Genomic DNA, 24949 nt, shown 5'->3' with positions numbered 1-24949 from the left:
CAAAATATCAAGAACAACTTAGTCAATCTTGATACATGCATAAAAGAACTTCAGAAATGTTAGCAAGAAGGTAAATCTTTATATGTTAAGTGTACCTTATCATACAAACTGACTAAAAACATTGATAGCCAGATAGAGACAAAGATGAGTGAGCTAGAGACTTTATCCAGTCAGATCCAGCATCCATCTAGCAAAGTTGATGATTTTGAGAGTCAAGTTGCTAGTGTTTACAGTGATATTAGGAAATTGGAACTTCAGAAAGAGAAGATATTGAAGAGAGCATCTGATTTCAAAGAATCCATTGCTCTGAAGTTATATTTTATTGAGAAGCAGCTAGAGGAATGTGTCAAGGCCAAGGACACATATACAAACTTTTTGTATTCAGATATCAATGCAGTTGAGATTGCATCATATGCATTATATGCAATTGTCACATCGGCAAAGTCTACAAAAGAGACATGGACCATAGGTATGGATAGTCCGAAGACTATTTTTGATGATTGTCTGAAGATTATTTCAACATAAGGAAGGACAATAGTTTTTGGATATAATCTTGACATTTTGGCCTTTTTCATTGATGTCAAAGTGGGAGAGATTCATGTGAAAATTGTATACATGAGATTGTTGGGAGAGATACATGTGGAGATTGTAAAAGTGCAAATTATATTGTAAGGGGGGATATATATGTAAAGTTGAACAAGTTTTAATAGATGTAGATGTTATTTACTTTTGTTTTTTTCACTTAGCCAATTTTTCCTATTTTGTTGCCATCAATGCCAAAGGGGGAGATTGTTGACAATTGGCTAATAGTGATATGTAATTGTTTTCATTAATGAAAACAAATGATGTAATTGTTGATAGGAAACCTCAAAAATAAAGATAGTGTTTGGTAATCAAAAAATTGTCTATGTATAGAATTTGGTTTACAACAGTGTATTGTTTTGTTTATAACATGTTGTAGATGTCATATTATGACAAGTGAAGTTACATGGAGATAGTATACATGTTGGTGATGATGTGTATAACGTCAAAAGTTTGTATGGACTGTATGGAATAGAGTTAATCATGTTTTGATGAAGCAGGATAGCAGAATTGAAGGAAATAATTATTTTGTTTACAAAACAATTACTTGTCCAATTAGGGCCGACATCCTAGATCTTTACTCTAACTTGGAAAAGTGAATTGTGGTCTTAGCTGACCTAGCAGTCAATTATGTAAAGGCATGGTATTTATGCAAAGGACTTCTTGTGATAAGAAGTGTCTTGTGAGATTGTAAAAGAATTGTGAACTGTGAATTGTGATGAGCAAATTTTTGTGAAAGTGATATATGCAAAGTTTTATATGAGCTATCTAGTGATTTGAGATTGAGCTAAAGATTAGAGATCAGATAAGGAAAGAAAATAATAGTAGATTACTTGTTTGAGCAATGAGCTCTTCTTGTAGTTGAAATTGCATATTTGGGCAGTGGGCTCTTCTTGCATACATTATACTACAACTCCTAACAGGGATTCAAAGTCTCCTAACAGGGACTGGTTATACTGAATTTTCTCATTGACTCCTAACAAGGTCCATCCTCTAATAAGGAACTTATATATAAGTATATTATCTAGTGGGTATCATCCCCACCGAGGTTTTCCCTTGGCAAGGGTTTCCCTAGTTAACAAAATATGGTGTTATGAGTTATCTTTGTGCATTGTTACTATTAGTATTTAGCATTACTTTATTTCTTTTTTATGCATGGTTTAAAGTAAGTAATAATATCTAGTTGGCAACTAAAGTTTGTAGATTACTGATTCACCCCCCCCTCTCATTAATCCCTATTTCTAACACCTCAAGTGTTTACTACCTTGGAATTCCTCCTTGCACAAAGAATGCCATGACCCTGACACAAGAAGCCTAACTTCCTAGAACAAGATAGATCAAATGGATCCAGGGCAGCCATGAAACATAATGCATGCAATCATGTGCCTGGTAGCCTAATCACAGAATGTGGTAGGGAAAAGAAAAGAACAGTACACACTACTCATGTGAAGTGAAAGAAAAACTATTATATATCTACCCACATGTACATTTCTTTTAATTAAAGCATATCTACACATATGTAAAATGAAAAGTAAGCATAGTCACACACATATGCTATATGTCAGAAACAACATAATTAAATGCAATAAAAAATGGTTTGGCCAAGCATTGAATTCATCAATAATTCTAAGATAGAGACAAAATGTAATGAATCCTATCTATAGAATCCGATATGTTAAGAGAAGCAAAAACACAATGCATTCATCCCCACCCTATCATTAGCCACGTTAAACCCTTCCATAAGAAAATTAAACATAAATACTCAACATCCAACAAGAAATAGAAGTTGTTCTGAAGTAATTGCTCATGTACAACACTATACTATCAATTCAACCCAAACGATAAGGAAGTTATTAAGCCTAGGGGTCTAGCATAATTATCCTAATCATTGTATTCAGATCATAATTGTAGATGGAAACTTTGTTAAACACTTGGGAATGAACACATCAATAGAGTTATACTAAATTTATAAGACTAAATAATTTAAATGCATCTAAAAGATTTCCAGCAGCACTTGTTTGTACCTAGTGTTTGAGAATTTAATTCATTGCCTTATTTTTAAAATGGTTTGCTAGGGTCAGCTCTTGTTAGGAGGTCTTGTTTTTCTATGGTTAAATGTACATAGCTATTGTTTTGTCTTCACTTGAGTACTGATGTTTCATTCTTTTAAGAAAAAGAAAATGGAATCCATATATAATTTGGCCAAGAACTAAGAAGGCATGTCCAATCTGATAACAATTACTATTAAACTGCAGATAGGATTTAGCTTACCAGTATGAAATTCAGAGATTTAGAACAACAGTGAAGATGTCTTAACTCTGAATTCACAATGAGCAGGTAAGTAACAGTTTACCTACGAGTTCATATCGGCCATTGAGAAACGGTACTTTATATACAATAGCAAACAATAACGTGTTAACATAGAACCCGAAGCCACTATAATACGCATGAAAGAAAGCCCAGATCAAATGGGTAAACCAAGGTACAGTAAATGAAGGTATCAGCTTGGGTATTGCCATTGTTATTCTCAGATGCATTAAAAATAGTCTAAACAATTCCTTAAGATATGGTTGAGAAGCTGGTCTGATATTAAAAAAGGTATAGTCCAACATTTCATGAGTTTGTCCGCATCTATTTTGATTAAATGAATGTTTGCATTAAAAGAATTCATATTCATCACCCATTGAGGGTGTATACATGCAGATATATGTTTCATCTTAATCCGCATCTTTCACCCAAATATAAATGAAAATAGTAGATGGTAAATACCATTAAATCTCACATAGAGATGAACAATACTTACAGTCGGGATTGATTACATCTACAGGATGGTTCATAAGGAAATTAAACTTAGAGCCTTTCAACAAACAGTTGTCACCCATTCCACTCTTCTGGGGAACCCGACTGTTGAAACAACAAGGACAAGAAAGTACCAAGCTAAAGATGAGTGCAGAAGAGGCCCTGCTACAAGTATCGGTTGTTTGGTTCTGGGGTCTATGTATACTAATTAGGAAGAAGATTATAATGTTTCCCCTGCACACATGGTCTTACCTCATGCGCCTTTCCCTAAGGAGATGAGAAAGACTCGAGATGGGCCAAGATAGCATTTAAACCATACATTTTTAAGGACAACTGCCACTCCTATGATAGTTGGGTGTGCTTTCAATACATTTTTCTTCCTATTAATGATGCCATTGGCGTACATCTATAATTAAAGATGTTTGATGTAGACACAACCATTTTGAGTAATAGATGGAGAGGGAACAACATATAACTCAACACAAAGAAAAATATTTAAGATTCGAACCCATTCTAGTTCCACAATGATCTTTCCTATTCCTATAGCACACTACATAGGAAATTCTACATTATTCTATGCACAATAGTCTTGAAAACATTTGAAAAATTATTCTGGGAAATTTCGAATTCCTTTAACAAAAGAAACTAAGGAGAACCTGATTTCCTTCAGTTGCCTGTCGTTGCCTTCCAAGTTCCTCCTCCTTTTCCTTCCCCCAATCTCCCTCACCATCTCTTTTCTTGTTTCTATATTGTGTTATATAATTCAAGAGCCTCTCTATTAACTGACCTCATTCCCTTCTTGTTTTGTTTTATTATGAATAATTCAAAATTGTGAAACATAAAGAAAGCATTTGAATATTGTGCGTAATTAATGATAAATTAATAACAAATTAAGCATTTCTTTCCTTTTTTTTCCAAATATGGTGGTGACTTCTAATAAAATTAATTGATCAAAATCTTCATCTTACTTTTATTACATTTTCTGATCAAGAAAGATAAGAAATAAAGGCAATCTCGAATTATGAACATAACATAACATCAATATCAAAATTAGCTATGAATTAACATGTGTTTAATAAGTGATGTGTGTGAGGGCTACACAAGATGATCTGATGCATCCCCTTTCAAGAGGCTAACACTCTCTACCTCAACCACACTCTCATCTTATCGATCCTACATCCACTTAGACACTCGCAAAAAGAAGATATTCCCCAGGTCAGATGGCTTAAGCCCTTGCCTTATGAAATTACCATGGACGAGGCATCTACAACCATCACAACTTTACTAGCAGAGGATATAGACAAGAGTGTCATCTCATAAGGTAATTATGAGGAAGCCAAGTCCATAATTACAATTGACTTGAAGATAGCTTTTTTGGTGATGAAGAAGAATGAACTTGTGAAGAAGCTGAAAGAGAGATTTTTTGTAGGGGGAGAAGGAGAAGAAGACGAAGATGAGGAAGAAAAAGGCCAAGCCCCACTAGCACTCTAACAAGGTCAAGGAGAAGACCAAGAAGGATAAAATTTAGAAGGTACTAAGGAAGAAGAAGTCAAGGAAGCACCCCAAACCTAGGAAGAAGAAAAGGAAGGCAAAGAATCCTGTAGTAGAAAAACCAAAGAAGGTTATGAAACCTAGACAACAGAAGCCAACAATACCTGTTACTAGGGCTAGCACAAGGGCAACTACAAAAAAAGTAAAGGAAGCAGAGAAACCAAAGATAAAAAGAACTATTGCTACTGCATAGTAGAGTGAGCCTAAGAAAAAGGAGAGGAGAAAGTATGTAGCTCTAGCCGAGTTAGATGAGGAGAAGATAGAATCAAATGACATGAGTCAATTTAAGGTGGTAGGCCACAGTCCCTCCTCTAACTTAGACAACTTGTGTGATAATATTAAGCATAATGCAGATTTGTCTAGATTCACACATGTTGAGTTTGATAGGTTAGGAACTCATGATGACACCTATTGAGATTTCCAACTCATTACACAAAAGTCTATATGAAAGAGTTGAGAAAAAGTGGCAATTTAGTTTACAAACTAAAAGATAGATTAGGGAGGCCACATTAGCCCAAGTCATGCCTAAATTGCCCAAGGAGATGATAGAAGAGGCTATGGAAAAGCATAAAAGTAAATTTTCTCTAAAATTCAGAGCATTTAGTATTTTGAAGAAGAATATAGAAGATGTGGTAACTAAGAGCAAAGCTATATGGAGATCTATTTACAAGTTACCCATCCCTACTATAATAGAAAAAGGTGAGCAAGACATGCAAGAGGCTACAAAAGATGAGCAACAGGCAACAGAGACTGTAAAAGATGAGATAGTCAAAGATGGTAGTGTGAGAGGCACTAAGGAAGTAGTAGAAGAAGAGGCCAAAAATGAGGAAGAGAAACAAGATGATCAAAATGTATAAGATTTACAAGTGCCAAGTAATAGTCCACCACACATAGACCAAATGAGTCAGCATGATTCAATAAATATCAAGGATGTTCCTGACAATTCCTCTAAGAACATCAATCCTCTGACTAAGGATGACTTAAAGATAATTTTGAAGGTTTCCACCATGGCAGCTAAATTGTGCACAAATCCAATGTTGGTGAGAATAGAAGAAATTGAAAAGGATGAAATGGCATCAGTAGGGGACAAGAAAAATGATAGATCTAGTATGCTCTTAGAGGTAAAAGTTACAGAAGAACAAAGTGCAAGCACTGAATAGCAAGGTCTTATTATAACACTAGTTGCATTACCTCTAGTGTCATTCATTTCACACAAGCAATCATTACTTAGAGTTGAGAAGGATGGAACTGAAGTAAAACTAGGTCAGGAAGCAATTCCTACACCTACATCACAAGCACAAGGTGAAGAATAGAAAGAGGAAAGTCAGGTTGACAAGCCTGAAGAGTTAAAGGTGACTACTGCTATAGAGGAACAAGTTGCCATACAGATTCTGGATACTTTGCCAGTTTATGTTACTCCTACTAGTTGTCAAGTTCTTTAGAGGTTGAGCACTCATGCCACACCATTGAAAATATCAAGGCTAAGTGCAGAAAAATCCAGAAGATCAAAATATATATTCTATGGAGATATAAGTCTTGAGGAGGTGATTGAACTACACAAGTTTGATCTTAACACAATTACCATTGAGAAAATGAGCATTCTATAGGAAGCTCTAGCAAGGAAGAAGCACGAAGAGTTGCTAAGAAGGGAGCAAAAGCAAAAGAAAGTGCTCCATGATATAAAAGACATATTACTTGATGCTTTCAGTCTCCCAATCCCTAATGAAGAGAAACCTATTCTTGAGAAATGGGTAAATATTGCTGACAAGATAAATGATGAAGAGTTGGACTCAAACACCAAATTATTAGAATGGTCTGAGAAGAAGTTTCACACAAAACTACTTGAGAAGATATCTAGTGCCCTTGCACTATGACAGGTTGAGCTACCAACCAAGATAGAGGATGTGAAGAAGGTGTTGGAGAATATATTTTCCCTTTACACAAGACTTTGTGATGTAAATTTAATCACACAAGAATTTCAGAGGGCTATTGACCTGCTACAAGGAGACCTACAAACAATGGATAATACTCTTAAGTTGTCTCCTAGTCAAAGCCAAGATCATTTTCAAAGATTGTTGTCTATTCAATGTTAGTTAGTCATGTTACAAACACAAGATGAAAACATAAGGGCTACCTTGATTAGTATCCAATCCATGTTGACCCCACACATGGAGGTATTGCATAAGGAACTAGCCTATGTTGAAACTTTGATGAAGAAAGATTCTCATTTTTCTACTCATGATGGCTTAGTAGACCTTGTCACTTAGCTAGATATTTAGTAGCAATCTCTAGAGGTAGCATGCAACAATTGGGATGCAACATTAAAGTTCATAATGGAGGGCCACAAAACATTTTTGGAAAAACAAACTATTAGTGTACCACCCATGACATAAGTGTCAAAAAGTGGGGAATGATAATGAAAAGGGGGATAGTAGTTATGAAGGGGATAGTTAAGGAAATACACATGCAATGCAACAGTTTTGAGATAGAAACAAAGATTGCAGGAGTACAACACATAACAGTTTTGAGATGGAAATGAAGACAACAATAGAACAACACACATTTACTTAGCAAGAGTTATACAAAATTCAACAACATCAAGGAACACTCAACGCAGGGGGAGTTGTGAAATTTTGGAGAGGTATGACTGTTAAGTCATCAATAGTGCAAAATTTTGAAATTTTGTATGTGAGCCAAGCAATGTATACATATTGTTTGAGTTATGCTCATAGTTAAGGTATATATGCATCACTAAGTGTTTTTTCCACTCATGTCAAAGGGGGAGATTGTTGATCTCATTTTGGTTTTGACATATGAGTGACAACACACTTAAGTCATTACTTAATATAACTTAGTGCATATTGAGCAAGTAGTGTATGTTGAGCATAAGTTGTTAGACAATACATGTTGAACAATATACTTAGTTAGTTCGAGCACCACTATGTGTTGAGAAGACAATTAGTGCTGAGTCACTCTAGTGTCGATCAAGTTAATACATGGAAAGTGATTTAGGTGTTGAGTAAAATAATGGATGCCGAATCATTCAAGAGTTAATTTATGACATTAAAGATATGGTGGATGTCAAGCATCAGAGCTTTCAAGTGTCATGTGAAAAGTTTTTGGCATAGTAGTTTGTAATGACACAAACTCCTATGTAAACCATTTTTGGGCTGACTTAAGGGTTTTTTTACGATTCTAGAAGATATATACAAAGGTATATTGAGAATCCCTATGTAGTACATGCAACTAATAAAAAAAAAGGGATGTATTAAGCAACAAAATGGATGAATACGCAATTGTTGATTCCTACCTAACCCTAGTTCACCTAAGTCTTCTTAAGGAGGGAAAACCCTAAAGAGTTCATGCATGAAGAGAAGAGGAGAAGGACACATACTAAGAGTAGAGAGAGCATTCATGGTGACTATGAAGGTCATGGTAGAGATATGAATTGCAAAATCAATTAGAGATAATAGAGCAGAGCAGTTAAAGGATAGAGGAGACATATCTGATTAGGAGGATCAAAGATATACTTGGAAAGAGAAGATTTGATATCTAGTAGAGAGGTGTTAATTGAAGGATCAATGCTAAAACATTCTAATAGGTGAAGCACTCAAAATATCTTAACAAAGTAGCCTTAACAGGTTTCAAGTTTTGACAAACTTTTGTTAAATCCTTTAACAAGGTGCTTACTTTATTTTTACTTTAAGTCCTCTAGCAAGGCACACTTTTAGCAAGGTGTTGAAATCCTTTAACAGGGTGAAACCTAATAGTCTTTGTAAGCCTATAACAAGGAAAACCTTTCACATGGTACATCATAGCTTATGATCAAACAATTGTAACCTTAATTGGATAAACTTTACAACTACAGTAGTGAAAATTTGTGGGTGTCATCCCCACCCTAGTTTTACCTTCTCATTGGAAGGTTTCTTGGTAACCAAATATCTTTTGTCATGTGTTACATTTACTTTATGCTATGGATGTTATGATGTAGTTAGCTATTTCAGTTTACATGTTATATGATGAGATGGATGTGTGGTGAATGATTTATGGTTAGAATTTAAAAGTGCTAATTCACCCACCTCCCTCTCAGTATTCAGTTTCCCATTGTCATTTCCAACAATTAGATTTCCAAAAGATAGAGTTACGAAGATTTTAGTGAAGGCAACTTTCAAATAATGATTCTAGAAAGTGGGTATTGTTGTTTGGATTCTATCTTCTTACAGAGATGGAATTGGCTTAAGTAAGATGACAAAGAGGTTGATATCATGTTAGAGATGCCTTGGTTAAGAGAGTATAATATAATGCGTATCATTTGTAAAGTTATGAGAACTATGAGTCAATAGTTTTCTTGTAATCTTGAAAAGATGTAATATTGTAATGAACCTTGTATTGTAATATCTTGAGGATTATATATATTATTATTGTAAATTGGGAAAGCCTCAATGCTAAATCAATAACTTAATTTAGGACTTGGTATAAATGAAGGAAACACATTTTCCTTGGCTATAAAGTGTGATGCAGTCATATCGTTTTGATGTTTAATCTATGAGATTGATATGGGAAGTTGTGAAGAATAGAGCAGAGTTTGGTGTAGTTGATGCACAACAAGCTTCAAAGTAACTTTATTTGGAAACATAAGTTTATGGTTGGACAGTTGTTACTTTTCACTTATATTATTTAGTGAGGATAGTACTAAGACTATTTGGATAATGGGTTCAATTGTCTTCCCTTAAAATCCTAAAAGGGTTGGCAAAACTCCTAATAGAGTTGGAATCACCTAACATGGACTGAAAGTCTCCTAACATGGACTCATATATACTTATTATATTTCATTGACTCCTAACAAGGTCTGTCATTTCACAAGGAACTTGTATATTGGTACATCATCTTGTGCACATCATTCCCACTGGGGTTTTTCCTCTAATCAAGGGCTTCCCTAGTTAACATATTTGGTGTTATTGTGCAAGGTTATCTTTTTATGGTTGTTGGATCTACTATTTATTTGTTTCAAAATCAATAAAGATATTGAGAGTTGTTTTAATTGCATAACTGATTCACCATCCCCTCTCAATTATTTGTGTGGACTTTACTTTCTAAGAAGTCGATCATAAAAAAAATGGTGTATGCCTCAAATGGACCAATTAGCAACCAAGAAAGTAGAAAAATAATCAACTATTAGTACATGTGTGATCGGTTATTAGTCCATGTTATCATTTTTTGGGGCTTTTTTAACACGGTATTTGGGGGGTATCTATCACAAAATCCTCATGGTCATTGGACCCCTTAATGGTTACTAGGTCACTTCCCCTAATATTGGATCCCTAAACTAGAATTCATGCTAGAATAATATAGTTAAATATAATTATAAAAATTAATTTATATTTTAAATGTAAATATACATAATTTAATAAAGTTTTGAGTTATTACATTTAAGATAATTATTAGATAACATAATTTTTTTTTTAATATTGTGTTCAGGTGAATAAAATTCTGACCATGGTCTTGGACAACTATAATGGAAAGTCCAAAAGCCATTTTTGATTTTTGATAGGCTCTTGACAATTAGAGAAGAGAAATGAATAGAAGTGCAATTCAAACTTGGTTGAATGTGGGTATGTCAACCTTGTAATTCTTTGAATTTATAATAAATAGGTGCTTTGTTTCCATTTCAATACAATGCAATCAAGACTTTAATGAACTTGTAACATAAAAATATTTTGATTTTTTTGAATATCAATTAAGTATATTGAATAGAAAATATTAAATGACACATTATGAGTGTAGCCTTAAAATTATTTTATTTATTGTTTAAAGATTATATTAATGTCATCAATCCCATGGCTAGGGGAGAGGGGGGGAGGAGGGGGTATTATTGTCCTTTATTTTCCATTTGTTTCCTTATAAAGAATGTTTTTTTGAAAATTCCAAACCAATAAAATTCACTTCAAAGTCTCTACCTTGAGAAAAATGTGTATTATACTTCAAATTTGATGATTATATAATAAAAAATATCTTTATTTATATACAATTTATTAATTAAGAAGTAATTGGTTGATATGGATTCCTTTTCAATAGTTAGCCACTATATTTGATTAAAAGTTGTTGAGATGTTAAAATTTATTGATGGATGTTGATAGAATCGGATCTCAATTGAAAATCCACAGTTTCAATTGAAAACCTTTCAATCAAAACCCCCTATCAAAAAATAGCCTCTCAAGCTCCTACATTTTCTACAACTTTATGGACTTCAAAGCTCAAATTGAGGGTTAAAATGGAACTATATTGACAAGGCCAAATGCATGATAATAGTACTTAGAATGATCTTTCCAATGAGTGTTATTTAAATATATCTTGATTGTATTATGAAATTTTTCTTAGATTAATTAGATATAGGTATCTCACCAAATATCTACCTATGTATTCAATGATTATGAAAAAATAGTAAGGAAAAAATATATATGAAAAAAATCCACACAATAGGTATTTAAGTTTTCTTTCTAACAACAATTAAATAAATAAAATTATAGTCATGTGCTCAAAAAGTTATGGTTGACCAAGTGAACATATACCAAAATTACAGTTAATTACAAACCTTAATAAATTCTCAAATATTGACAAAAAAATTATGAAACAAATTACAAAAATTGTTATAAAATTAAATTTAAAGAATCACATAAATATACATTTTATAAAAAAAAAAAAAAAAATTCACCAATTTAAAAGGAAAAGGAGGCTTCTAGGCTATCAAACATCAAAATTCATTGCTAGTTTCAGTGTAAATAGACAACTTCACATTTTTTCTCCTCTGATGTAAGACAATGGGCCAAACTGGTGGGGTAGTCATTTAATTAAGCTAGTAGGTAGTGCAGGCGGAGGTTTTTATATATCTTGTACTTCATATGACACATGAGGAGGAGAGCTAGTATAGGCTTTCAATTAATTGGGGCATGACTATCCTCCCTACAAACTTTACAATTGACTAATTTTCAAAAAATTGAAAACATCATGGATTTTTCCAAAATTTTCAGCATTTGATCTTCATGATCTACATAGTTTGTAGTCGAAAACAATAAAAAATTAGGAAAAAAATCACTACATTTTCATGAATTTGGAAAAAAAAAAGTTTGACTTTGTTTTGTCTTTAGTGCATTTTGGAGATTACCCTATCCCAGTTAATTGTTACCATTGGAATCTAAAAGTTATAGATATTTTGTCCTCCTAATATTATGAGTTGGAGATGTCGACATTCATTGAGAGTTTTGTATAATAGTTGGATTTGATTATATACACATTCAATTAATTGGTACTATTTAAATGAAATGATAAAATAATTTTGTCTTTTGTTAGAGGAAAATGTATTACTTGAATGGGAAAGTCAAGAATTTTTGTCTTTTGTTGTGACAGAGAGTTATAAAATGTACTAGTTGAATAAGAAGAGTTAAGATGTTTTGTCCCTTTTTATGGCACTGTGAGCTAGAAATGTACACATTGTCTATTTTTTCTGCTCACCCTATTGAATGGTAGGACCTAAATATTTGAAGTTTTAACATTGAAGCAATTCCAAGGTAGTTGGTCCTTAGAACAAAATAATGGTTAAACCATTCACAAGTAGAAGATTAGAATCTAAACTACCAACACATTCAATCCAACTTACATGTTATAAAAATTGATAAAACATATGAAGAATTTTATCCATCTTAAGGGAAGACCATTAGTTGTCATTATCTATAGCTAAGTTCATACAACCTAAGTTCTTAAATGAAATTGGACATAAAAGGAAAAAAAATCTATTCATATGGATTTGGCTACAAATATCTATTGTTCTTGGTCTTAGGTGGTAAAGTTCAATATTATGCAATGGTGAATAAGTAGTCATTTTAAGATGTTCTAAAATATACATTTGACATTGCACCTTATTAATTTTCTTTGACAACCTAATGAATCGTACAATTGATCTAATCACTTAAAAATACATCATATCATGAAGAGATATCTTTTCAGAAATACTTGATTTCATTGAATTGGATATTGGTGGGAAAATATAATCTTAGTTGCAAGATTTTCTCACCTTATTTTTTTTAATTATTTGTTAATTATACAATATATTTTAATACGAAAAAAACCTTGGCATTCATTTTAGTTTTCATTTTCATGTCTATCAGATGTATCAACTAAGAGTTAAATAAAATTAGTCTTAATATTGTTTTCATGTAAATAAAATTCTGACCATCCTTTCTTGGAATGGCTTGGACAACTGTATTGGAAATCCACAAAGCCATTTTTTATCTTTGGTCTATTTGGTTCCTGGAATTTAAAAAATTGGGATTTCTACAAACCTTGGTTTAGCCAAATCACAGTTTTGCAAATCTTCATTCCAATTTTTGAGATTTTACTTGAACCATTTGTTTCACTCGAAAGATGCGTGTGAAGACACATTTTATGCGTAAGCTTGGAGTTGAAGGCAAATTTCAAAAACTAGTCCAATCTATTGTTTTTACACTCCTTAAAAAACATAACTAGGTTTTGATTTTCAAATCCGAATTTTGAAAAAGTCAAATCTTGTCATCTTCCAGGAATGAACCCTTATAGGTTCTCGATAAATAGAGAAGATTAAGTGGGAATGGAGTGTAGACCAATTTCGATAGAGAGTGGAAAGAGAGTGAGTGCAAAAGGTGGTGCAGAGCAAGACACTCATTTAGTGAAAGGAAATGAAAACGATGGGCCAACCAACTTGCCTCAAAGGGGATTGTTTTTGGCTGAATGACAGGGGCTATCTAATCTATTTAGCAAAGCAATTCAAACTTGGTTGAACAATTGTCTAACTTCACTGGTTACTATAGTGTAAACAGAGAACTTCACGTTTTTGTCCTTGGTGTAGTCAATGAAATGCCAATTTGGTATGGTGGTATATGGGTGGAAGTTTCCATATACCTTGTCCTTTGTATGACATGACAAGCATGATTAATGATGCAACATTCAATTATTTATTATCATTTTGAAAGATATTTTGGGCAATGGCTAAATCGTAAACTAAAACGTAATGGACCATATGCCTATGCATGGCAATGGCTATCTAGGTAGGAGAATCGACTGCTCAGATGCCTCAGCACCATGTGGAAAGTCGGGCCAATTCCTGCCCTGTGCAGATGGCCATGCAGATGCCCTACCATTCCTGTGCTCTTAAACCTATGCGTTGTTTGAATTACACTCATTTTGACAACTGACCTCTTACTCTCTTTTTTGAACTTAAGTTTTTTAAATACATCCTCTCAAGAATTATTTCATCAAATTATTATTAATTTTTTAATTTAATATTTAAAACAAATAAATGTTTTGTAAATTAATAATAATTAAATTTAATATTTTTTTTATAAATTTAAAGTTTTTATATTATATTAAAATTAAAATGTTCTATATACTATTAAAAATTATGGTAGTTCTTTTAATTTGTACATATATATTATACTTTTCAAAATACATATAAGTGAGAAAATTTTGACATAAGTTTAAACGTTTCTTTTATTTGTTCTAATATAACACTTAGCTTTAATATAAAGGAATATTGTTTTGAAATATAATATAGATAACTAATAATAATTGTATTCAATTAAGCATGTTAAGTTTGACATTATTATTTAATATATTATTAAGTAAAATTTCTTAATACTATATAGTAAATGCTAATATTACTTAAATACTTTAATAATAGCATTTCAGTAAATTATCTTATATTAAAGCATTAAAAAAATTAATAATTAAGCCGAGAGGCTTTCTACAATGGCAGCAATCTTCAATGTGAACATTCTTCATTTTGAAAAAAAATTGATGTTCATTTACATGTCACAAAAATAAAATAGAAATAGACTAAATATAATTATAATTAAAATCATGAAAATTATAGAGAGGAAATGGAAGTAAAAATGAGGTAGATCAAGAATCTTGAATCATTTCCTCATGCCTCTTAGACTCACATAAATATGTGATGATGAAAATTATGAGATTATGAAAATAAGTGCCTGGGAGAAAGGATATCTCTCGGCTTATATATATATATATATATATATATATATATATATATATATATATATATATATATATATATATATATATATATATATATATATATATATATATATATATATATATATATATATATATATATATATATATATATATATATATATATATATAAGCTAGTTATTTTATATTAAAGTATTAAAAAAATTTAATATGTTTTATTAATGAAATTGGAACTTTTTATATTATATTTAAAAAATTAATTAATATTTAAATTTATGATTTCAAATGGTAAAATATTGTATATATATAATTTCTAGAAAATATGATTTGGATAAAATAAGTATAATAAAGTATCAAAATTAATTTTATATATAATGTTTACATTATGTAGTTTAAAAGATCAAAAAATGAAGAATTAAAAGTAATGTTAAATAAATAAATTTTAATCTAATACTCACAAGTCATTTTAATCAATAAAAATAAATATAAAATAAAAATAAAATTTGATCTATTTATATATAATATAAAATAAAAATAAATAAGTATTATTTTATTTTAATTGAATAATAAAAGAATATATTAATATTTATATAAAATATAAAATAAAAATATTAAGAAGACTTATATGTATAAATTTAAAGATAAAAATTATTGTAAGTATATATAAATTTTATAATGTTAGGGAACTTTATATATAAGTAAATATTATTTTTAAAAAATAATTTGAGAAATTGATTTTTAAAATTAATAATTTATTCTTTCGAATTTTTCAACTATTTAAGTCAAACTTAACATGTTCGATTGAATACAATTATTAATTTATCTATATTATATTTCAAAACAATATTGCTTTGCTAATAGAATTAAATACTATTTAAAAATTAAGATTTATTTATAATTATTATATAAGACTAATATTAAAACTCATTTTAATACTATATAATATTAAAAATTTGTAATATCAAAAGGTAAAGTTAGATTTCTTTATTTAAAAATTATAGTTTTGAATTCAATTATAAAAATACATTTTCATAAAAATATTCTAAATATTTATAATATAAAATATTAAAGCTAAGTGTTATATTACTATATAGAACATTTTGAAAGCATGTGTTCTTTTGTATGCTTTGAACACCTAGCTTTATAGGAGTTCCACATTTTGAAAACATGTATGGACAATTGCAACTAAAACATATGACAGAATGCTCACCTTCATTTTGTGCTTTGATAGAATTTTTTTACATAGACAATTTTACATAAAAAATTATCACATAGTTTACCCGCTAGGATTTTGCCAATGTTCATAATTAGTCAACAGCAAAACCAAATTGTAATCAATATCAACACTCTACCTTTAGTTGGGTGTCAAAGGTTGGTAGCTTTAGGAACATTTGAGTAACTTTATTGTCTTGTTGAATTTCACATCCTAATATTTAAAAGATTAGTTTTGTGTTTATATGTACTTGCATGAAAATTAAAATAATTCAATTTCTAAGTAGGAGGAATTTCTAATTAAAATAATCCAATTTTGAAAGCATATAAACTATTAAAGCTTAGTGTTCTATATACACAATTTAAAAGAACTACCATAATTTTTAATAGTATATAGAATATTTTAATTTTAATATAATATAAAAACTTCAATTTTATTAAAAAAAATTAAAATTTAATTATTATTAATTAACAAAACAATTATTTGTTTTAAATATTAGAATAAAAAAATATTAATAATCTAATGAAATAATTCTTGAGAGATGTATTTTAAAAACTTAAGTTCAAAAAAAGAGTAAGACTTCAGTTGTCAAAATGAGTGTACTTCAGACAGCGCATAGGTTTAAGAGCACGGGCATGGCAGGGCATCTGCACAGCCATTGGCATAGGGCAGGAATTGGCCCAGCTTTCCACACGATGCTAGGGCATCCAGGCAGTCGATCCTCCTACCTCGATAGTCATTGCCCATATGCATATATACCATGCCAACACAGTAGTACAAGCATAAATACCGCTGTTACATATTCTTTAAAAGATCAAAGTTATGATCATTTTACATCAAAAGATTGTAAACAAACGTATTCAACCTAAAATCTAGAATCATTAATTTTTAAATTTATTTCATTTATTAAATTTTATTTATAGTTTTTATAGTTTTAATATTCTATTTAATTAGATCTTAAATATATTTTTATGTACATTTTTTTAAAAACATATTAAATCTATTTTTATGTCCATTTTTTTAAATGGATCAAAAAAAATAATTAGATAAAATATTATATATTCATTTTTTAATACTTTAAATTTCATTCAATTAGTTTTTTATTAAATATAATATATGCAATTGTGTTTCAAATGTTTAACTATCAACATTTCAGATCATACTCCATGATCCATCATAAGGTGACATTATTACTCTCTCATCCTAAGGATGGATCATGTAGTATGATCTAAAATGTTGATGATTAAACATTCATACATAATCTTGGCTAGAAATACAACTACATACTATTGGAAATATGATAGGAGTAACTAAGAGGGGAGGGGTGAATCATCTACCACTGAAATAAATCTTAGATCCCTTAGATGTCAACACAAAACATAAACTTCACTGAAAAATATTGTTGCTTGACAAACACACAGACACTCGGTTAATACTGATAATATGTTGTAACTTGGTAACCATTGAAATAACAACTGTACCTTGGAAAATTCTTAACATGCAATTCTTAGGATATTATATGTGATTAACCTTAATTAGCTTAGTTACATACACATAAAATAAATAGCATGAACACAAGTGACACCAAGATTTAACGTAGAAACCCAATTTGGGAAAAACTACCAATTGCAACTAGTTATTGATTTTCACTCTTTTGAAGTGAGCCCTGTTAGGAGCCAACCCTGTTAAAGGTTACAAACCACACCGTTAGGTGTGACCCTGTTAGATGATTTAATCACTCTTTTAGGAGTGACCTTGTTAGAGGTCTACAAACACTTCAATTTAGAAATACCACCCTTTTAGAGAATTTGCAAATAGCTGTTAAGCCAACTCTTTTAAGAGATTTAGATCACTGCTACAATGGTTAGAGAGTAACAATGAGATGACCTGACCCTATTAGATGATTTAATCACTCTTTTAGGAGTGACCTTGTTAGAGGTCTACAAACACTTCAATTTAGAAATACCACCCTTTTAGAGGATTTACAAATAGCTACTAAGCCAACTCTTTTAAGAGATTTAGATCACTGCTACAATGGTTAGAGAGTAACAATGAGATGACCTAATTTTTGATGCAACTGTATTGCTAATTTCATATCTCAATTTTGGCTTGAATACTTGATCCTTTTCTGATCGAATGTATCTTTGAAACTCCACAAGGATATTCTACTTATCCTTCTAATTCACTTCCTCTTAGCATCTTCTATTTTTTCATGGGTAAAAGTACAAACATGTGTCACCTTTTTACAAAAGAAAAGGCTAACATCAAAAAAGTGTCAAACTTCAACAATGTAAAAGTGCAGTGAACCATTTTTAGACTAACTGTGCCACATCAACATCATCCACCGAAAAATGCGGAAGGAAACAATAACATAGAAAAGTCAAATCTATTCATTAATAAAACATGAATTACGTTGTTTAAAGCTCATCATCTATTCTTTTACTTGCAATCACGTCATGCCATACATCAATACACTTTGCTGAACCAACTTCTAGTATTTCATTAGATACAATTAATTAACAATTTGCTGATCAACATACAACAATATATATATATATATATATATATATATATATATATATATATATATATATATATATATATATATATCTATATATTGAGCATCAGCTTTCCAGCTGTTCATAACAGAGTTACAATGTTATAATGAGTACATCTCAAATGACGAGTTGGGCAATCAAACTAGATGACTTTCCAGTGAATTCTCCAATGGTTCCAGTGTCCAAAAGCTATATGATGTCTCTCACTTGCTTCCTGAGACAAAATTATGGCCTAGGCGCTTTAACCTCACCAACCACGGAGTGAAGTACTCCTTGAGGATTCTTCCTGACACGAGAAACCTAGCTTCCCAAAACAAGATGGATCAGATGTATTTGGTGTGACCGTGTAACATTTCTACATTGCAACCATGTGCCTAGTAGTCTAAACATGGAATGTAGTTGAGAAATAAATAACTACATATCTACACATATGCAGTAAAAGAATACCAAATAGGCATAACCATGAATCACATATGCAATATTTGAAAAATAAAATGGCTTGGCCAAGCACTTCCAATCCAGATTTACCTATAGAAGAAACAAAAGCAGAATGCAACCATTCTACAGTACTAGCAGATAGAGAAACTAAACATGAAGATATCCACCTATCTGTGTCATAAATTGCTACATTACACCCAACATGAAGGGATATAATTTTAATGCTACCAACAAGTATTCATATAATTCAAAATTAGAGCTCAATATTCACTAATCACAATACTACTAGAAAGATCTATTGAAATACACTTTATATTTCTGTGTTTACATAGTTCAGTCAACTAGAAGTACTGATTTTTTCAAGATACTACATTACACTGGGTATTCATCTATTCAGTGTGTAAGAGAGGATTACAAACAACATTTCCAAAGTGCATTGTTTAAAGGATTAGGAAATAGTAGGTACATTGATATTAGTAAGTTAGTTGATGTCTTACATAAAATTCTAGTTACTCATAGACCAGAGATAGTCTAGTCTGTAATGATAAGAGTAATGTTCAGAAGTTATAAAGATTCCCAACTTTAACACTTATCCGCAATGTGGTAATGATCTGAGAATACATACAGGCTTCAAACATGCATTCATTGTTGTAAGATTAGTCTTCTAACTTTAGAGTTGCATTGTACCTCAGTAATGAAGTAGAATAAAAGGAAGTTCAACATTTCAAAGGCATAACCCAGCTATATGGATATTAAGGAAACCCTACAGTATTGCTGACGACATGACTTCTTGATTTTTAGATTAATACCTCTGGTTCATCCTATTAAGTAACAGCAGTATGGCTATAATAGCATAGTTACGTTTAACAGGATACTAACATTTACCAGTCACAACAACAACGTACTCACAGCAAAGATGTAAAATGTATCTACTCCTAACATCCTAGTTCCAGTATAATGTTTTTGGAAGGTATAGCAAAACATCATGGGTCAATCCACTTTTAACAAGCAATTCCATAATTAAGGATTAGGTCTAAATGTATTTTATGGAGAAAACACAGAAAAAGAGCAAGAAGCGGCAACAGTTTTAAGGTACTCTGGTTTTTCACTCGTAGCATTTGATAAAACTTCTGCTATGGCAGCTCTTTGCATACTTTTTATGCATACTCAGACCTACGTCTCTTACTATGATCCCGTTTAATCTTATGTCATTCTAGAATCGATTTACTAGGGTTTTATTTTGAACTCGAACTTTCACTACCATTGATATAATTCAAGATGGCTACTCTAAAACCCGAAATTTTAGTTTTTAAATCTGCTGGTATAGTTTAAGAGATTTCAATATGCCCTTCCTCTTATAATCGATAAAAATATGCTACTGAAGACTACGTTTTTCTAAGGTAGTTCATCAGGAAATGCGTAATCATCAGTGTGGTCTAACAAAATAATGGTTCCTTAATATTCCAGTCCAAACAATCTATTTAACTCCAGCATTCATTGGCTCCTATACGGCTTAGAGGAAAGCAGAGTTTTACATTTACATAATTCCAATCATAAGGCAGTTCATTTCCCATGAATACACATGCAATTGTAAGATGTAGGCAAGGAAAAGACGTAAAGGAAAGAACCTGAAAAGTTTGTGATTTGACTGAAGCACTGCTCCCACAGTATGTTTCTTGACTGTTGCCCTGTTACTGTGGCCTCCAATTTGCTACTTCCAACCTCCTTCTCCTTCCCTGTGTTTTTCCTTTGCTCGTCTGCCCTTCTCTTTTCCCAAAAACCCTATATTAACACATTCCTCCCACCATTCGATGGTAACTGACCTAACTGCCCTTCAGTCTTCATACCGAAAGGAAAATATGTCTTCTATTTATTTAACTATTTTTTATTTTTTTTAACAAAGTCTTTTTAATTTTATTTCTTCTTGTAACAATTGGCTCCAAAAGAAAAGGAATAAAGAATGCTCATATGATGGTGTGGTTAAACAAAACATATATAGTTACAAGTGTTTAGTATATAGGAGCAAGAATGCTCATTTCAAATCTCTCATTAAAATCAAATGTTATTTCTGGTTCATTCTAATATCTCCAAATTAACATAATAACACAACGTAAAAGTAATCAACATATAAGTTCTAAGTGATGTGTGTGTGGTCGCATGGTCATCCGATACATCTCCTTCCAGGAGGCTAACCTTCTCTACCTCGATCATACTTCTGTCGTAACGATCCCTGCATCCACTCAAACACTCACAACCAAAACAATGAGTTAGTATCAATCATTATCAACAACTTAATTACATCATCATTAAGAATAACATTAACTGAATCAGAACTATAAGCATGACATCATGATTACACCAAATAACATCTTCATCGAATGTAACATCTCATACATATCCATTGTAATAAATCATTTCAATTTAGAAATTTAAAACATTAACTTTCATTTATCTTTTAATTAAGTCTAAATTTGACCAAGTCGACATAGCCACATAAGCAAGAGAAGGAAGGTTCTAGGGTGAGACGTGACAAAAAGTCATATTTTTGTTTTGAATTTTAAGTTGGTGTAAACTGATGAAATATGTATAAAAGATAAATTTTATGTATGTTATTTTTATAAAATTTAAAAAAAATAAAAATAGTATGTTTTTATAATTTTCAATGACCTTTTTTGACAGTGTTAAAAATTGAGCAAATTAGGGGTATAGTTCCCACCACAGAAATAACTGCAAATAGATGTTTTTAATCTATATTTGAAGTATGTTGCTGACAACATATGTATCTATAACTATCAAAAAGAAATTTTTAAAAATATTATATATTTTGTATGTTATAACTATTTTAAGTTGAAATTTTCATAATTTAACAATTTTTGTTCCCACCATCTTTTCCCTAGTAAATCTATGTTAACCATTACAAATGTTATATATTATCAAGGAGGACTCTCTCCTCTAGAAAAATTCATCATTTAATTTTTTTTTTTGATATCAGCTACTAATTTTCATATTTTTCTGAATGTGCATCTTTTTCAATGTTGAAATACCTACTTGCATTATTTTGCAATTATTGTAATCGATATTGTGTCACCTATAAAAAATAATTATATTGGCATAATTCTGATTACAACTTCTATCCAGTGGTAATTTTTTTTTGAAACCCTAATATTGTTGATAGAATTGGACTCTAAAGTGTTAAGTTCTTCAGAATTGCAAAAAAACATGAAAGAAAGTGCCACATTGGATGACACATAGACAATTTTGGCCAAATTGGATCCAGATGGATTGGATCCGGCTAGATCAGTATGATCGAAAAGTCATCCGCACAAGGTCACATGTGCGACCTTAAAAAATTTATTTGCTTTAAACAATAAAATAGGTTATTTATTTTAAAGCTAAATTTTTACTTTTTAAATTGTTATATTTAATTCAATAAAATAAGTTTTTAATTTTAAAGGTAAAGTTTTATTTTTCAATTGTTATATTTAATTAAATAAAATAGGTTTTTTTTATTTTAAAGGTAAAGTTTTATTTTTTAAATTGTTATATTTAATTCAATAAAATAGGTTTTTTATTTTAAAGGTAAAGTTTTATTTTTTTTATTGTTATATTTAATTCATATTTTCATTTTTAGTATTAAAAAAATTAAGTTTACATGAAATTTTATTGAAGAAATATTTGGAAATTAGATTTTTAAAGTTATTTTTGTATTGAAATTGATTAATTAAATTTATTATTTATTTTAAAGTTATTAAATAATTTGATTTAAATAAATTATTAGAATGAATTTAGGTGTTTTAAAACATTATGAAAACTATTAAACTTATTAAATAGTTAATTTATTTAATAATTTGTTTAATCTAAATTTGGTAATGCTTTAATGCAACTACTTGTCTTAAGACTTTGTAGTCAAGTAAAGATAGACAAATATAATAAGCTTCTAAAGTTTTTTGTTTTTTTTTTCTAAATTGTCTATGATTTACTATTATTTATGTAATTGAATTTGGAAGTCTTTTTTATGTAGGTGATTTCAAGCTCTCTATTCAAGTTTTTGTGCAATGGGGAATAAAGCCAAAAGAGAAAAAATATATGATCGAGTTAGAGATAACCAAAAGAAAGGATGGACAAAATGTAATATAGAGCCACCAATTGAAGATCCATTGATTGAAGTTGAAGAAGATCATGTTGAAGTTCTACAAAGTAGTAGGACATTTGGAAAAATACGGTTTACGGTTGGAAAATTTGTTAGAGATGGATGAAGACTCTCGTTTTAGAGAAATTGAATCATCCAAACACATGATGCCTGAAAGTACAATTAAGCTACATCTGAAAAATATGTGGGAAGCATTTTTAAAAATAAATCTATGATTGGTAAAGCACAATTATTTGTCAGATGATTTAGGAAAAGAGAAATGAGTCTTGTTCTAGATTTGTTAGGTGTGAACAATAAGAAAAGCTTAGAAGATAATGTCAAGGCAACAATAGTTCAAAATTTGATAGATGCATTAAATGCTATTGATAACAAAATTCGAGTAGTTGATTTAAGTGTTGCATGGAGAGCATTGATGACTATTATTATGAGAAAGGACTTGCCATAGAAAAAACAACTTCGAACAATTTCTGAAATGCTCAATCTATCTAGAGGAATTCTTCAACGATACATAAAAAAGAGAAATTCTCTTGATGAGAACATTGAAAAGAACTGGGTTAATATTTATCGACTTCTTCGAAATGATAGAATTTTTGAAGATGTTAGAAAATAGGTTGTTGAATATTGGACCAGCCAGTCACGTGTTTCTTCTAATAGAAAAGACACTATACAGATCAAAGATGAAGAGATGACTATGAAAATAGCACATCCAAAACACTTTGTAGAGACAACACAAAGTGAATTATTTGAAGCTTTCAAAAAAGAATTTGCAAATGTGAAAAATTGTCAAAGAATGTTTGAGAGGTTGTGCCCATGTTTTGTATGCATAAATAAGGTAAGTGAAACTTGTTGTTGTCAAAATCATGTTGAGTTTCATCTTTATTTGTAATCTTTTAAAAAAGCTATGGCAACACTTAAGCTAGATGTGATAAATCCTAGAAGCACAACACAAATTGTCAAGTCTATGTTATGTGATAATGTTAAAGAGTCTGATGAATTCAATGTACACTACATAAAAAATGTATGTACAAATTGTGGAGAGTTGCAAAAATTTACATATGAAATGGAAAATATTGATGTTTCAACACCAGTTGTGTGGAATAGATTTGAGTATGAGATATATTGAACAAAGAATGAAGAAGAATAAAAAAAATTAGCTTTGAAGGAGAGCAATTTGCCATATGGTGAGATTATGGATAAATTTAGAACTATGATTTATCCACATATCTAGCATTGTAATGGTGCAAGATGGAAAGCGAAACAGTTTTGAGATTCAAAAAATTATTTTCCACTAGGATGTATTCTGTCAATTGTAGACTTCACAGAGAACTATACTTTTTCCCCTCAATCTGAAATTCAAGCTAAATATTATCACTTAGATCAAATTGCAATTTTTGTACAAGTTTCCTATAGACATGCACAATTTGAGGTGGATGGGGTAGAAAGTATCAATCTAGATGAACGCATTATCATCAAGGAGGTCTATTTCTTATCTTAGTGATGATAGGGTTCACGATAGGAGCTATATAGATCATTGTTTTGGAATGTTCTTTGATGATCTCACAAATCATGGGATAAATGTTTTAGAACATTGGATTTGGTCTGATGGTTGTGCTCCTGTGTGTATTTGAAAGTTAAACT

This window comes from Cupressus sempervirens, chromosome 1 (assembly GCF_028749045.1).
Source record: "Cupressus sempervirens isolate cs-2001-9-10 chromosome 1, ASM2874904v1, whole genome shotgun sequence".
Classification (NCBI taxonomy): Eukaryota; Viridiplantae; Streptophyta; class Pinopsida; order Cupressales; family Cupressaceae; genus Cupressus; species Cupressus sempervirens.
The sequence above is the reverse complement of the archived record's forward strand: the minus strand, read 5'-3'. Positions refer to the sequence as shown.